A 13,545-nucleotide genomic window follows, 5' to 3' on the forward strand; every position below is an offset into this window, starting at 1 on the left:
GTATGAACTCTCCATAGTTTGAAAGTGATACAGATGCACATCCACAGTGCAATTATGTACCACTTCCCACATTTATTTGCACAGTGTTTGTTTGCTACTGTACTCCTTTTCAATGGTTAAGTATGCATTTTCATGAAGGGAAATGCTGAACTTGCTCACACAGGGGACAATTCTTTTGGGAGCTAAATCATAATTGGCACCAGATAAAGGTCCACTCCTTGCTACTCTTGGGTGCACAGTGGAATTAGCAAATGGAGGAGTACCACCAGTGAGAATTCACAAGTCGCTGTATCGGTGGACGGTTTTCACAAAGTAGAGGAAAACTCTTTTTCTTAAAAACCCCTCACTCATCACCTAGTGATGACATGCTTCATCATCGGGGTCCACCCTAATGACCTAGCGTCATCAGGGTGTGCTTCAACACCTGATTACAGTGGAGCAGGTTGTGAGTGGTGGTGCGTGAAAAATGAAAAAAATCAGTGTGTTAAAAATTGTCCTGGTTTGAACTTGTAAAATAAAGATTTTTTATTGGCAAGCAACTGGACAATATTAAAACCGTGGCGAGATAAAATAGGGCAACGATGAGCCCGTGTATCTCTGTAAATAATAGGGTCTATGTGTCAGGTCTACATGTTTCAACCTTAGCGGTTATGGTTAACCAGGTTTTCGTCAGGACCTCAAAACCAAGTAGGTGGACGGTCTGCGTCCCCTAAAAGACGCACCCAATCCTACCACATGGGACCACTGGATGGCGAAAGTGTGCCCGTGGTATTAGCTCGCTCCACACTGGGTGAGCTAAAAAAATCAAAACACTCTCAGTGGAGTGTTCAAGGACTTCATGGGACAGGGGAGGTTACCCTCGGTATCTGGTTTTGAGGTCCTGACGAAAACCTGGTTAACCATAACCGCTAAGGTTGAAACATGTAGACCTGACACATAGACCCTATTATTTACAGAGATACACGGGCTCATCGTTGCCCTATTTTATCTCGCCACGATTTTAATATTGTCCAGTTGCTTGCCAATAAAAAATCTTTATTTTACAAGTTCAAACCAGGACAATTTTTAACACACTGATTTTTTTCATTTTTCACGCACCACCACTCACAACCTGCTCCACTGTAATCAGGTGTTGAAGCACACCCTGATGACGCTAGGTCATTAGGGTGGACCCCGATGATGAAGCATGTCATCACTAGGTGATGAGTGAGGGGTTTTTAAGAAAAAGAGTTTTCCTCTACTTTGTGAAAACCGTCCACCGATACAGCGACTTGTGAATTCTCACTGGTGGTACTCCTCCATTTTGTTTTTTCTACTATTGTATCCAGGGGTACAGGAGTACTCCCTGTTCACTCTGGTGAACATAACCCTTGCTCTCTCCATTGTTTTTGTATAGCACAGTGGAATTACACAGTGCATTACTGATGCAGATAAAGGTGTATGGGGGATGAAACCTTTATGGATGCTGAATAAAAGAGGATGGGCCTCTACAGACTGTCCTCGCACTTTTGATTCTAGCACTCTTTATATGGCACGCTGCAGCTGGCACAGCCAATCAACATGCAGGAGCAAGACCTTTTCACCGGGGAGCCTTTCCAGAGGCGTTCTGCAGCCATCACGTCATGAATCCAAGTTTATAAAAGTAATCCAGTCGCTTAAAATAAAACAAAACCAAGATGGGGTTCCATGAATAATTTGATGAGGGACCCTAACAAACTATAAAACAGCTTTGAGTCTGGTGGGGTTCCCTACAGGGGAGCAGCTACCATCCGTGCAGCAGGTGCAGTGGCACTGGGGCCCATTTAACCCTATTGATTGCTGTATTTGCTACCTCAATAGTAGCCAATGAGACCAGTGTTTTTGATTTAACAAGGTACAGGTATATGCATGCAGAGGGGATTCTGGCAATACGACATAGCCAGACTTGTGACATATTCTCAGTTCTAACATACATTTCACAGTATGTTCAACAAGTGGCAGATGCCTGTGGGCTTCCACCACACACAATATATATTTCATCTCTGCCATGTGAAGGGCCCATTGAACATACATATTAATGATTGAAATGGTCTCAGCTAGAAGCCCCGATCTGCAGCGTCAATGGTGTATGTATAATGTTCATGTCTCATTTCCACTAATGTAGCGTGTTCGACTATAAATGCTTAACAACCATATAAAATTGCTAAACACATTGGCAACCGCTGAGGATTTCCAGCAGTACTACAAGGCTGTATGTATATTGTGATCAGGATAGTAAAATCTACAGAAGCACTGATGTTTCTGACAAAAACACTATTGCAAGAATGGCATTCAGAAGACAATGCCTGTAGATTGGTTTTAGCCTTAAAAAAGTGCATTTAAGGATGTGAATCAAAAAGATAGAAAACAACTGTGTGTAAATGTAACCTTTTAGCAATATGAAGTCATTCATCCTGGTTCAAAAGCTTTAGCTTTGCATTTATAAGTAAAGAATGACATTTTTATGTATCTGCCCAAAGCAATATTCTCACGTGTTTTACTTATTTAGATTATGGCATTCTACATTTTATTGGCAAATACAAGGTAGAAAAAAAAAAGGATTGGAGGCTTTTTCTAATAATTCTATAAATATATATATATGCGGTACTACAATTCCCAGCATGCATATAGCATTACTCACCTGTGAGCGGCATGCAACATATGGGATCAATAGCGTGGTGCACCCCTGTGACCTGACAGCTGCTTCCTATGATTAAGGGGCAGAGCCACAAAACGGGTCAGGAGAAAAATGTGATTAATCAGAGTGAAAAGGCTGCTGTGAAATAAAGTTTGTGTTGAACAGAACTCCTGGGAGTGGCGTTCTTAAAGCTCTGGGTAACTTTGGAAACAAATATATATATATATATATATATATATATATATAAAAAACGCTCCGTGCTGCACCTTAAATGCGAGATCACTCAGGGGCGGGTGCACTTCTCAGTGGAGGTGCAAACCACTCAATATTATTGCTCTGTTTCCCCGTTTTACAGTAGAAATAAAGGCACTCACGACAGACGGTTCCTTTAGCTGTTTTTATTCCGGACCAAACAAACGCGTTTCGGCGACCTGCCTTCCTCGGTGTTTGTCGACACACCGGGAGGCCGCCATGCTTTTTCAATACTACTGGTGTGTGTCACAATTGAAAAGGGACTACCTCAACCTGCCCACGACGGGCGCCATCGTTAAATATGCAATTTGGCACAAACGTATCTGGCCATATATCGGCTATCATAAATCGGCAAATAATTTTCATTGATCCTAAATTCATAATTGAATATCAACAAAGCCCTGAATTTTGCGGTCTTTTGGTTGTCTCAATAATTATATATAAGACAGTTTATCATGCCCTTTTGTTTACATTGTACACTCACTCTTCCAAAAATGTATATATATTCGCATAACTGGTACATGATTCAAAACCAGTAAAATCATTCAAATTACTGTATGTCACAAAAACATTTATACGGTGCATAATAACAGATACAATTTCCTCTACATCGCAACAAATTTATTTATCTACATAGTGTGAATCAAATCTCCTAGCCAGCTTCACTAGACTGACAATCCATCAATTCCCCATTTAATAGCAGATTCCTAATCTGAGTTCTTCCATTTACATTAAGATTTACTTCACGGCAGGATTAGTAATGTTCATACTATACTGTACAAGGTGTATTTGTATGCAATCTGTTTAGTACGGTTTTCTCTATTGATAACCAGATGTCTTTCATACCCACAAATGTGCTGCTAATTCCTCTTCGCTATTTAGGCCTTTGGGCTACTTGGGGGCATATTATCAAGGGGGTTTATCTCCACTTTTTTGGCTTTAAAAGCCAAGAAAGCGGAGATAAAATGATCTCCCTATTACCTAGCAGTCGCTAACACCAGTTAGCAACAGCTAGTAGGAGATAGCGACCATCTTGGGCCCCCTTTGCATGTCAGTGAAATTTATCACTAATGACATGCAAAGTGGGCGTGCCAAGATGTTAGCGACTGGAAACAGTCGCTAACATCGCTATCTCCTATTACCAACTTTTGGAGATATTCGCGCTAAGCGCGAATATCTCCAAAAGCTAACACCTGCCCCTGAGCAGTTCTTGGCCATGTTATCCAATGGTAGGTGGATAACATGGCTAAGAGCATTAGCTCGGTAAATATCGCTGACTTTTCAGGGATATTCATGCATTTCGGCCGATTTTTATCGCTTAGGAGATAAACCTTTATGATAGCAAGATTCCTAAGCGATAAAAATCGCCGCAGCTCAGCTGTAAAAATATTGCCGCTAAGCCAACATAGCGGTAATTATCGCTAGTTGTTGGTTTGGTCTGGCAGTCCACAATATAGCGGGATTCTAGCCTTTGAAGCCTCTTGAGCCTGTCTCCCCCTCTTAAATTCTTGGGTACATGATCTAAACCATAGAATTGTAATAGGTTTCTGGCACTATTGTGTTTTTCGGAAAAGTGCCTCGCCACTGGATATTGGCCATCTTTGTTCACTACCCCTCTTTGATGTTCTAAGATCCTGATCTTTAGCGGATGTATCATACTGCCTATATAACATAGGCCTCAAGGGCATGTTAGGCAGTATACAGCATAGGGGGTACTGCAGGTTAAAAATGTGGCAATGGGTCTTTTTATCTGTACATCAGGGATTCTATAAGAGAGAACGCTCTTTCTGTTTGAACATGCCTTGCATTTCCCGCAGGTGTAAAACCCCCGTATTTCCCTCTGGGTTCCAGCCTCTGAGGTTCTTTCTCCGAATGATTTCTTACAAGTTTGTCCTTCAAAGAAGAAGCTTTCCTAAAGGTCATCAAAGGATAGCTTGGAATATCCTCACTGATATTAATGTCAGTTTTTAGAATATGCCAATTCTTTCTCAGCATCCATTTAAGATGGTTAGCTTCTGCTGAGTAGGTAGTGATCATTCTAAATTATCCCTCTTGTGTATTAGTTGATTTTGTTTTCTTAGCCAATCTTTCCTGAAGAAGTTTGTCTCTCGGCCTACCCCTGACCTTCTTCAAAGTAGTCTCTAGGAGCTGGTGATTATACCCTATCTTCGAGAATCTCTCGACACACTCTTGGGCTGCTTTTACATAGTCACATGGATGTGAGCTTCAGTCTTAACAGCTCCCCGTAAGGTATACTTTGCACCAATTTGGTTGGGTGATTGCTGGTTGCATAAAGGGTCGAGTTGCCCGCTGTATCTTTTCGATATAGTTCATCTGCCATAGTGTATCTGCCCATCTGCCACAAACACCTTCAGGTCCAGATAGTCCACTGAGAGAAAATTAAGGAGGCCCCCTTACTGGACAAATATGTGATCAGGGGAAAGATGCTGAAACAATCTAAGAGTGTCCCTATAGCATATATCTAGTGGACAATTGTTGTGGTCCAGAAGAATATATGCGTCCATAATTGGACTTGTGAATACACCTAACCTATAGGTTTGTCTGATAACCACAAAAACCATAGAACCTACTCGTATAAAGGGAGCTAAACACTTAGGTACATAAATCAATAGTCTTAGTAATATATCCACACAATATAGACAGAACACAAACTGTGCCACAGGTTACTAACTTGGCAAGATTATAGTTAAAAAATATACATGTTCATTCTGCATAACATAATTGTATATATACACAAAAACATTTACATATATCAATAATAATCAGTACATCATAAAATTCATAAGGAAAAAATTATTAAAAAAGTTTACACATCATGGCAGGGTGGACTTCTTTGAAAATTTGAACAGAAACTGCATGAATAGTACTACGCAGAAGTATTGGTACAAGTACTTGAGCAGTGACTGAGTGGTACTGGTGGTAACTGACTGATTAACAAGGCCCAGAGTCAGTGGTATGCTAAAAGACACTTAGAATACAGAGCAAGCACCTACATACAATAGGGTACACTATGGGTTGGGGTATCCCCATTATTGGCATGACCTTCCCAGTAAGGCCATAGTACATAATAGGGCAGGGGGATTAAAACTACCTTTAACTCAGAGGTGCAGAAAGAGGCATGAGAGGTGCATAAACAGGCAGGAAAGGTATGGAAACAGGGACCAGGGGTGCAGAAAGAGGCAAGTTAGAAGCAGAAAGAAGTAAAAGCAGTGCAGAAAGAACCAGCAGAGGTGGTGCAGAAAAAGGTAGGAGGGGTACAGAAAGAAGGAACAGAAGTGCATAAAAGGTAAGAGAATTGCTGAAGTAAGCAACAGAGGTGTAGAAAGAAGCAAGAGAAGTGCAGACAGAGGCAAGTGAGGTGCAGAAAAAAGCAAGAGCAGTGCAGAAATAACCAACAGAGGTGTTGAAACATGCATGATGGGTACAGAAAGATCAATAGAAGTGCAGAAAGAGCCAACAGAGGAACAGAAAGAGGCAAGAGATGTACAGAAACAGGCAGGAAAGGTGCAGAAATAGGGAACAGGGGTGCAGAAAGAGGCAAGAGAGATGCAGAAAGAGAAAAGAGGGTTGCAGAAAGGGACAAGAGATCGGCAGAGGTGCTAAAAGAAGCAAGTGGGGTGCAGAAAGAAGGTAGAGAAGTGCAGAAAGAGGCAAGAGAATTGCAGAAAAAGTAAAGAGCTGTGCATAAAGAACCAGCAGAGGTGCTGAAAGAGGCAACAGAGGTGCAGAAGGAGGCATAAGGGGTGCAGAAAGAAGGAAGAGGAGTGCGGAAAGAATCAACAGAGGTGCTGAAAGAGGCCCAAAGAATGCAGAAAGATGCAAAAGAAGTGCAGAAAGAAACAACAGAGGTACAGAAAGAGGCAATATTAATGCAGAAAGAGGGAAGAAAGGTGCAGAAACAGGCAAGAAAGTTGCACAAATAGGGAGGAGGTATGCAGAAAAAGGCAGGAGGGATGCAGAAAAAGGCAGGAGGTGTGCAGAAAGAAGCAACAGAGGTGCCGAAAGAGGCAAGAGAGATGCAGAAAGAAGCAAGGGAAGTACACAAAGAGGCTACAAAGGTGTAGAAAGACACAACAGAGGTTAAGAAAGAAGCAAGAGAAGTGCAGAAAGAGGCAAGCGAGGTGCAGAAAAAAGCAGGAACAGTGCATAGAGAACCAATTAAGTGCAAAAAGAAGCAAGAGTGGTGCAGGAAAAGGTAGGAGTGGTGCACAAAGAGGTAAGAGAGGTACAGAAAGAGGCAGGAGGGGTGCAAAAAGAAAGAAGATAAATGCAGAAAGAGGAAAGAAAATTGCTGAAAGAAGCAACAGAGGCGTAGAAAGAAGTAAGAGAAGTGCAGAAAGAGGGAAGCGAGGTACAGAAGGAAGCAAGAGCAGTGCAGAAAGAACCAGCAGAGGTGCTGAAAGAGGCAACAGAGGTGCAGAAGGAGGCAGAAAGAAGAAATAGAATTGCAGAAAGAAGCAACAGAGTTACTGAAAGAGGCACAACAGGTGCAGAAAGAAGAAATAGAATTGCAGAAAGAAGCAACAGAGTTGGAGAAAGAGGCACGAAGGGTGCGGAAAGAGCAAGAGAAGTACAGAAAGAAGCAGCAGAGGTACAGAAAGGGGCAAGAGTGGTGCAGAAAGATGGAAGAGAGGTTTAGAAAGAGGCAGGAGAGTTGCACAAATTGGGAAGAGGGGTGCAGAAAGAGGCAAGAGGGGTACAGAAAGAATTTACAGAGCTGCTGAAAGAGGCAAGTGAGGTCCAGAAAAAGCAAGAGCAGTGCAGAACGAACCAACATAGGTGCACAAAGAGGCAAGAGATGTGCAGAGAAAGGTTAGAGGGGTGCCCAAAGAGGCAAGATAGGTAGAGAAAGAGGTTGGAGGGTGCAGAAAGAAGGAAGAGAAGTGCAGAAAGAGGCAAGAGAATTGCTGAAAGAAGCAACAGAAGTGTAGAAAGAAGCAAGAGACTTGTAGAAAGAGGCAAGTGAGGTGTAGAAAAAAGCAACAGCAGTGCACAAAGAACCAACAGAGGTGCCTGAAAGAGGCGCAAAGGGTGCAAAAAGAGCAAGAGAAGTGCAAGAAGAAGCAAGAGAGGTGCAGAAAGAAGGAAGAGAAGTGCAGAAAGAAATAAAAGAGGTGCAGAAAAAGGCAAAACGTATTTAGAAAGATGTAAGAGGGATACAGAAAAAGGCAAGAGAGGTGCAGAAAGAGGGAAGAAGGGTGTAGAACGAGGCAAGAGGGGTACAGAAAGAAGCAAATAAAATGCAGAAAGAGGCAACAGTGAAGAGGAAAGAGAGGTGCAGAAAATAAAAGAGATGTGCAGAAAGATGCAAGAGAAGTGCAGAAAAAGAAAGAAATGTGCAGAGAAAGCAACAGAAATGCAAAAAGAGGCAAGAGAGGCTCAGAAAGAAGCAAGAGTGGCTTGCACTCCATTAGTACCAATTTAACCCCCACATTTAGCAATTAGTAACAGGTGAGCATTCTAGGTTTGCAAAGGGCCTTCCACCACGCTGTAACACTTGCCTCTGCATTTCTGGTAATGCTTGAGCCGTTTGAGCTAGAAACAAGGCTTTTTTTGTTCAAATCTGCAGATTAGGGACGGGTTGATGGATTATGTTGCTAATGCGGAAAATGTATAATTGTGTGAAACTCGATGCGACCAAATAGTCGCATATTTCCAGTGGCCTTCCTCATACCTCCTACTCCTTCCACAAGTGCTCCTCAGGGATTCCTTCTTTTTTGTCTCACTGAGTTCATAGTTGAGCTGCCATAGAAATGAGGAAGACTAAACCTGAGGTTACCACTCCAGAACACAGACTACAATACTACATAATCACTCTCCATAACACATAATCCCACTCTACATAATTCGTTTACACTAAATACCACATTCTATCAACATATTTTCACTGCACAACATACCACATAATTCCACTACACACAACGGACATCCACTCCACTCCAAAAACATTAATAAAAAACATTTAAATTTACAACGCCAATAACTCTAACTCTCGCAAATGCGAAACCTGTCACATTGAAAGCAATTCTTTAACTAGTAGTCACGTTTGCAGAGTGGTGGAGAAAGGGTGCTGGGCCTCCGACCAGCGCTCAGGAATTCCACTGCGTAGGATTTACAGGAGGTACCAGAAGGGCTTCTTGGCCCCCAAAGTTCCTCAGGACTAAAGTGGACTTCCTCCCTCATCCTGTAGTATGCCAGGAGGCGCGTTTGAAGAGTGGTGGAGAAAGGGGGCATGGCCTCCGAAGAAGTCTTATCAGTCCTACTGTGTGGGATTTACTGGAGGTAACAAGTGTGGTATTTGGCCCCCAAGGACATCCTTGGGGGCCAACTACCCCTCCCATTACCTCTAGTTAGTACCACACAGAAGGATTGCTAAGTTCTCATAACAGGCCACGCCCCCACTCTGCAGACATGCTCTTTGGCGCACTCTTGGATGGGGATTGAAGTCCTTTTTGCTGCTGGGGGTTCTTAATGGGACAACTATCCTAACTCTTACCTCCAGTAAGCCCCACAAATGGGATTGCTGAGAGGTGGACACAGGCCATGCCCCCTTTCTCCACCACTCTGCAAACATACCTCCTGGCATGTTCTAAGTTGGGGGATTAAGCCCTCTTGAATACTGAGGGTCCCTGGGGGCCAACTAGCCCACCATGTACCTCCAGTAAGCACCACACAGCTGGATTGCAGAGAGGTGTACTGAGGCACTCTCCCTTTTTACTCTACTCTGCAAATGCACCTCTTGGCGCACTGCTGCTCAGGGGGATGAAGTCCACTTGTGTCCGGAGGTCCTCAGGACACAAGAAGACCTCATCGCCCCACCAGCAGTGCGCTATGAGTGTAGTAGAAAGGGGGAGTTGCCCTGCCATAGCAAACAGCAATGTCCTTGGGTGGGCACCCCAGGACATTGCAGGAGCCGACTCTCGGGGTGGCAGCCTCCAGGACCATCAGGGGGTCCTGGAGGGGGCCATGTGGAGCCCTCCCTATCATTTGTAATGCCGCGGGTAGGTGGTGGTCCCCTGGGCTTGGGGGGCACGGAAGGACCCCCTAATTTTTTAAAGAAGCCCTGGGGAGGTGGTGGTCCTGGAGCATGGGGGGCCCATGAGGCCCCCCTCATTATGCAAAGACCCCCGGGGACATGGTGGTCACCAGGGTTTGGGGGGCCCACTACGCCTGCCTTTAATTATGTAGCCCCGGGGAGGTGGTGGTCCCCGGGGCAGAAGGGGCCCCTGCACGCCCTGCATACATTATGAATATTGCCATCGGGACCTGGCCCACCTGGGGGCGTAGGGATAATGAAATGCTCTTTTTTTTCTTTTCTCAGACGGATTTGTGCGCCCAGAGCGAATTCAGATAATTTTTTTTAATGCTTTTTTGGGCCGGGGGTCCCTGTGGGACTTCCTGAGCAGGCCTAGTGGGTCAGAGTGGTTCTATCCCACCCCTTTTTCTTGCTTTTCACTTTTTTGTGTACTGCTTTCTTGTGACTCGGTTACCGAGTCAAAAGATGGCTGCCAACACTTAGAATGAAGCTTGTCCTCAGATATATACATTTTTATATCTTGAATTTCTAAGGAAATACTGAATGGATTTACCTAAAAAAAAGGTTGGTTTTCAAAACTTGTGGGGCACTCCGGTCCGCTCCTATCCTGAAAGTTTGGGGGTGATTCGTCAAGCAGGGGCCAAGAAAAAAGTGGGGTCCCAAACATGTTTTTCCATGCAACTTCCCATAGGAACCTTTAGTTGCAGCTACAGCCCAAACTGCAGAACGGAATTACACCAAATTTGGCAAAGAGGTAGTCCTTGGTTTAGACTTGTGCATTTTTGTTAAATGGTGTAAGTCTGTTCAGTAGTTTTTTAGATATTAAAGGAAAAAAAAATATATCTGGGTAGAGCTAATGACACATCTCATCATGAGATCTGATTGGCTGTCAGCACTTCATCCAAGAAGTGTTGGCAGCCATCTTGGGGTCAAAATATACATGATATCACCTCATTAAAAAGCATTGCAGTTAATAGAAGGTTTCAAGACTTTAGTTACAATATAAATCATTTGCTGATGATACCATACTCATTTTAGGAATTGTGGTGTGTTCTAAGGTGATTTTACCATGTGAAAAGCCTTCTGCTGGGATATCATGAATCATGTTTGAGAGAAAACTATTTTCTCATGCTTTTCCAACATAGGTTTGGAAGGTGATCTATAAGCTAAACTGAGAGCATATTTTCTGTAAATTCACATCATCTTTCTCAGTCATGCGAGAATGAAATCTGACATTCTCAGTACAACATGCACATCCAACAAGGTCAGAGACTGTCAGTTGATTCCTTTGTGTTCTACTGCATCTTCCCAGACTGTTCTAAAGAACATCTAGAGTGCTAACAGCCTTAACTTATGACAGAAGTATAGCACACCTGAAGCCATCTTGATTGGAATAAAGTGTTAACTCTTAAAACATGTAATTTAAAAAGGAACAAAATGAGGGGGTTCATTTTGCCATAAAAAGTATGATTAGTGCAGCAGAAAGAAAAATTATGGTACATTTTGAGTGACTTCCCAAATCCTCTTCTATTTCCTTAAAAAAAATTCTGACATGCAGACTGAAACATGTACTTTCAATACCAGCAGCAGGCTTCCCTGGTGAGCAGTAGCTTTAATACAGAGATCTTATGAGCAACTAGAGTGCTAACATTCAGGATGTATGGCAAATGTGTGATACATCTGAATGCCTTCTTGATGGAACCAAAGTACAAAACTGAAAGTATTTCCTACTGAGGAGACTGTAGTAAATGAGGAAATTAGGAAACTTCATAACAAATGAGTTTTCCAAGATGGCCACCAGAGACTAAAGAGCCCAAATGTAGCACAAATATCACCCAGATGTAGTCCAAGTATAGCCCAATGACAGAATGTCGCAGAGTGTTTTAAAGAACAACTAGAGCGCTAACAGTCTTACTTATGACACAAGTATGGAACACCTGAAGCCATCTTGATTGGAATAAAGTGGTAACACTTAAAACATTTCATTTGCAAAGGAACAAAATGAGGGGCTTCATTTTGCCATAGAAATTATGAATAGTGCGGCAGAAAGAAAAATTAGGGCACATTGTGACTTCTCAAATCCTCTTCTATTTCATTAAATAATTCTGACATGCAAAATGAAACATGTACTTTGAATAACAGCAGCAGACTTCCCTGGTGAGCAGTAGCTTTCCTACAGTGATCTAATGAGCAGCTAGAGTGCTAACATTCAGAATTGATGTCAAATGTCTGACACATCTGAATGCCTTCTTGATGGAACCAAAGTAAAAACACTGAAAGTCTTTCCTACTGAAGAGTCTGTAGTTAATGAGGAAATTAGGAAACTTCATAACAAATGAGTTTTCCAAGATGGCCACCAGAGACTAAAGAGCCCAAATGTAGCACATATATCACCCAGATGTAGCCCAAGTATAGCCCAATGACAGAATGTCCCAGAGTGTTCTAAAGAACAACTAGAGCGCTAACAGTCTTACTTATGACAAAAGTTTGGAACACCTGAAGACATCTTGATTGGAATAAAGTGGTAACACTTAAAACATTTCATTTGCAAAGGAACAAAATGAGGGGGTTCGTTTTGCCATAGAAATTATGATTAGTGCTGTAGAAAGAAAAATTAGGGCACATTTTAACTTCTCAAATCCTCTTATTTTTCATTAAAAAATACTGACATGCAGACTGAAACATGCACTTTGAATACCAGCAGCAGACTTCCCTTGTGAGCAGTAACTTTACTACAGTGATCTAATGAGCAACCAGAGTGTTACCATTCAGAATTTATGGCAAATGTGTGACACATCTGAATGCCTTCTTGGTGGAACCAAAGTAACAAAAACTATTTTTTTTCTACTGAGGAGACTGTAGTAAATGAGGAAATTAGGAAACTTCATAACAAATAAGTCTCTAAGACTTGGGTCCTGTGCTTTCCATGCCACTGGAGTCACGCATCGCATACCGTAATGTAGGTCTGGGCGGTAAATTTTGTTCCGCTCACGGAATTTGTGGAATTTGGGTCATTTTGCGTTCCGCGGAGAATACGAAATAGCCCAAAATTCTGAGTTCCACAACTTTGCAACATTTTTTGCTTGTTCACGTTCTCAAATGCGTGTTCGCAATATATTTCTCCCCGAGCATACAAACAGCGACTGCGAACAGTAAAAAAGCATCGGGAACAAGCAATTCGGCGTGTTCACGGAATTTCTTCGTGTTCGCAGATTGTTTCCTTTTTTGCAGTGATTTGCGTAACGCTATTACGCAAATTCCGCCCACCCCTACTGTAACGCACATGAGTTTCAAATGCACGAGAGCAGGAGTCGGAGAATGGTCACATACTAATCGCGCACATCACGTAATGTTAAATGTATGTGATGTAACTGAAAGACATGCAGCCATCACACAGCGTACGCAGATCCTTCATGACTTTTCTAAAATGGCAGCTAGAATCCGCGCACCCACCGTGATGTGTACGCTTTGAGTGAGGGACTCAGAAAAAAATTGGGAAAAAAAAATTAAAAAGAAAATAATAAAAATATATTAAAAGAAAAAAAAGAACATTAAACAATATTTCAGTTTGATAAAAATA

This window comes from Lissotriton vulgaris, chromosome 4_1, assembly GCF_964263255.1.
Source record: "Lissotriton vulgaris chromosome 4_1, aLisVul1.2, whole genome shotgun sequence".
Classification (NCBI taxonomy): Eukaryota; Metazoa; Chordata; class Amphibia; order Caudata; family Salamandridae; genus Lissotriton; species Lissotriton vulgaris.